Genomic DNA, 4,677 nt, shown 5'->3' on the forward strand with positions numbered 1-4,677 from the left:
AACTTCAATGTCTTTCCATTTTCCACCGTAGCTTGTTGACCTGCCACCTCATGGCAGCACCGTAGCCACTTGTCTGGGTATCATGTCCAGGTTCCAAGAGGGAAGGCGATGGAAAAGGGACATCACCGCCTCTCCTCTGTCCAGCACAGTTCTTTATATGCGGTTGGTTTAGAAACACATCGAGTAAACGGCATCATGCAGTTAAGCATTTTTGCAAGTTTTTAATATGAGCAAAAAGGCACACGAACTATATATAATTCCACAGTATTCTTAAAGCAAGCTTATGAACAAGGGTTTATTAGTCCCATTTTGGAGACAAGGAAACAGAGATTCAGTGGAGCTAGGTAACTAGCCCAAGTCTCCAAGGACTGGAAGCCTGGTCGGTCGGCCTCAATGTCTAGTCCCTGAGTAGAATCCATTGTAACTGCCGACGCACAGAGAGAATGGAGAAATGGGCGTCTCCACAAAAAGCCTCTGTTATTTGGATTAGAGCAGAGAGAAAAAAAGAAAAAAGGAAGAAGGAGAGAGAGAACAGGTGTGTGTTAATGCCCCACATCTTAATTTTAACTCTGTGGGCTCATGGGAGCTGACCCGCAGCGCTGTCCCCACTGGGCGCCCTTATACCCCAGCGTGGCCGTTCAGATAAAGCTGCAAACATCTGGCCGCCTCGAGAACCTGGCTCTTTTGGCAACTCTGAGATATTTGGCAACTCTGGATTATTTTAAAGAAACTAGAGCCTTCAATGAAACTCCCGTGGCAAAAGCTCTGTTGGCAGTTTGCCAGACCGACTCGAAACCTGCCCAGACTGCACAGAAAGGCTCATTATCTCCAGGGTGGCATTTGGTGATTAAAAAGGTATGATAGATTACCCAGGGCCTGTCTGCAAATAATGCTGTATCTGGAGGCCAGGTCTGATTGCTGCTCAAGGAGTTTCTGCTTATCAGGTTAGGAGCAAATGTGCTTCTGAGAGGGACAGTGAAATGGCTCGATACACTGGAGATGACAGAGCTCCTGACATAAAACGACCCTCTCGCTTCTGTGTCTTTAAGAAGAAGACTGTCAATGATCTCCTAATCAGGCTTTCTAGTTAAAAGAGAGAAGTCTCAAACTGCCACTTAACGGTTAACTAAATCTCTCATTCTCAAGGCCGCCCTCTCTATCTTTAATGTTCTGGCCGTTGTCTTGGGGGCTGGAACACTCAGCTATGCAAAGAAGCAGATGATGGTTCAAATGGACCAGCCTCAGTCCACTCATCTATCCATCTACCCATCCAACCAATCATCCATCTGTCTGTCCATTCATCCGTCCGTCCATCCATTCATCCATCTTCTTATCTATTGTCAGCTCATTTACTTATAAATTCATACATACACTCATTAGTTGAAAAATCCACCCATCTGTCCATCCATCCACCCACCTACCTACCTACTCATCCGCTATCCATCCATCCATTTGACAAAACTTTAATTCTATCATTTATTCAGAATTTATAATAATGATAAACATTTGTTTAGCTCTTAAGATATGCCAGGCATAGTGCTAAGTACTTTACAGTGATCACTTTAATTCCCAAAACAAGACTCTGAGATTGACATTATTATCTTCATCTCCATTTTAGAGTTTCACAGAGACCGAATTATTTTCCCAGAGGCAAACAGGATGGCCTTCTTCCCCACTTGCCATCCTACCAGTCACAAGTCCTGGGCTGAGCCCCAGGAACACAGACACGACACAGACCCAGGCATGGTCCTTGAGGTACTCACAGCCCATGGAACTGGCAGACACACTAAAAGAAAATTAAAACACAAAGTTCTATTGCCTGTTTTTGATCAATGGGTATCTGACTTCAGAGAGACTGACTTTCCCACACTCACACAGATAAGAAAGGGCAAAGCTGAAATTCAAACTTGGGGCTGCTTTATTCCAAAGCGACCTTTCCCCCAGCCAGCGTCGCATAATATTTAATTATATATATATATTGCCATTTCTTGTACCTCCAAGCACACTATAACTTAACATTTTTCTTCTTCTCAAAAAATTAAGCAGACAAGATGGCAGAGCAAGTAACGCTGTGCCTGCCCCTCTCACCACCACATCAAAATTACAACCGAACTACAGAACAGCCATCATCGTTAGTTGCCTGAAGTCTAGCTGAACAGAAGTCCTACAACTGGGGACACACAGAAGAAGCCACCTCGAGACTGGTAGGAGGGAGGGAGATGCGGAACAGCTGATCCCACAGCTGTGTGTGGCGGTGGAGTCCAGAGGGATCTCCTGGCTGTGGAGATCCCCTGGAGGAGCAAGGGGTCCCAGCCCCACACCAGGCTCCCCAGCCCAGGGTTCCAGACCGGGGAAGAGAAGTCCCCACAACTTCTCACTGTGAAAACCAGCGAAGACTGTGGCTGAGTGAGACGGAGGGCGCTGGAGTCGCAGACACTCCTCCTAAGGGCCCGCACACAGACTTACCGCTGACGGAGTCGCTCGCTGAGCTCCAGTGCTGGGGCAGCTGCTCAAGAGGCACCAGGGACACACGGAGAGGGACTGAGTTGTCTGGCTTCAGGGTGAGGAGAGGCAGCTTACCAGACAGAAGAGCTGGCAGAGGCCACTGTTCCTTTGTTGGGCCCTCCCCGCGGCCTCCTTGTTGTCTCCATCAACCTAACTGACGCCGTTCGCCCCGCCCAGTGCTTCCCTGAGACCCCGCCCCTCCCAACGTGCGGGCCACCCAGCTGCTTCCGGTGGACTTCCCATACACATGGCCTGTCTTGGCTTGTGCTACGAACTTTCCTAAAATCTCTCAAAGGTTCGCGAAACCCAAAGAAGCAGCATCTGGCCTCGGCGTGCCGCATACCTCTTGCCGAGCAGCCCCAAGCTCGGCACTGGCCACAGCCAGCCTCAGTTTGCGGCTTGGCCTCTCAAGGCACATCCAAGCCCACCATGGGTGGCGGCCATCTGTGGATTGCCTGGTGGCTCATGCCAGGTGGTCCCAGACAGGGCACAGGCTGTGACTGAACTTGGCCTGGAGCGGGGTCCCTTCCAGGAGATCCCAGGGTGGGCACACCCAGTGGCTGGCTTTTGTCTGAGCCAGAGCGTAACCCAGGGCCACATCCAAGGACGACACACCCAAAGTGCAGACTGGGCAGGCACCAGAGCCCTGCTAAAGTGAATCCTGCTCCATAGGGTCAGCCCCTGCACAACAGCTGCTCCACTGTGGTCACGGACCAGTCCCCACAACCAGCCAGCCCAAGGGTCAGTCCCTCCCATTGGCATGCAAACAGCAACCAAGCCTCAACTACAACAGGAGGGCACAGCCAACCTATAAAGGGACACACCTGAAACACCTGGCTCAGGTGACCAGGGAGACTGTGTGACTGGACTCCACAAGACACCTACTACATAAGGCCATTCTATTAAGACCAGGAGACATAGAAGCCCTACCCAATACATAGAAACAAACACAGGGAGGCAGCCAAAATGGGGAAACAAAGAAACATGTCACAAAAGAAAGAACACAACAAAGCTCCAGTCAAAGAACTCAACAAAATGGAGACAAGCAATCTACCAGATGTAGAGTTCAAAACACTGGTTATAAGCAAAACAGAAACAAACTCATAGATACAGAGAACATTTTGAGGGTTGTCAGATGGGAGGGGGGCTGGGCGGGTTGGTAGAAAAGGGGGAGGGATTAAGAAGTACAAATTGGTAATTTCAAAAAAGTTGGGAGTGTAAAGTATAGCATAAGGAATATAATACTGTAATAGTCAATAATACTGTAATAGCTATGTATGGTGTCAAATGAGTGCTAGATTTATTAGGGTGATCACTTTGTAAGTTATATAAATGTCTAATCATTGTGTCGTACACCTGCAACTAATATGTTGTATGCCGACTATAATTTAAAATTTAAAAATTACTTAAAAACAATTAAGCCTCACCCTGAGCAATATCGTCTATGAGACTGCATTCTGATGTGTCAATCATCTATTTTTTTTTTTCTAGTATACATTGCATCGGTCTGCTGGGGGTCCCATAAGCAAGGACCACAGACTGAGGGCTCACACGACAGAAATTCGTTTTCGCACAGTTGTGGAGACTGGAAGTCCAGGATTAAGGTGTCGGCAGGGCTGGTGTCTGGTGAGGACTCTCTCTTTGGCTTGTAGATGGCTGTCCTCTCTCCGTGTCCTCACATGGCCTTTCCTATGAGTATGTGCCGCCCTGCTGTCTCTCCTCAACTTACAAGCACACGGGTCCCATCAGGTGAGAGCTCGCCGTTATGACTCACTTAACCTTAATTACCTCCAAATGTAGTCACGGTTAGGAACTGGGGGAGACACCGTTCGATCCATAGCACGCATTGAATAAGTTCAAGTCTAACAATGTCCATCCACGTTCCCCCTAAGATCATCCTGCATGCCACCGACGGAAAACCATTCTGCACCACGACTCCAGGCTGACGTCGCTAGTCACCAAGCTGCTAGTGACCAACAGCCGCTGTTGGCAGAGCTTTGAGGATACAGACGGAAGTCCAGAGGACCGGGGTCAGGGGGAACAAGAGCCCCAGGGTGGTGGCGGAGCCATAATTGCTGGGCTGCTCCCCAGGGACACTGATTCGCGGAAGAAGATGGGACAAAACACGTGTCTGGATAGATGGGACCCAAGCGAGGCACCATATTGGGCTCT

The sequence above is a fragment of the Pteropus vampyrus genome, unplaced genomic scaffold, assembly GCF_000151845.1.
Source record: "Pteropus vampyrus isolate Shadow unplaced genomic scaffold, Pvam_2.0 Scaffold403, whole genome shotgun sequence".
NCBI classification, from domain to species: domain Eukaryota; kingdom Metazoa; phylum Chordata; class Mammalia; order Chiroptera; family Pteropodidae; genus Pteropus; species Pteropus vampyrus.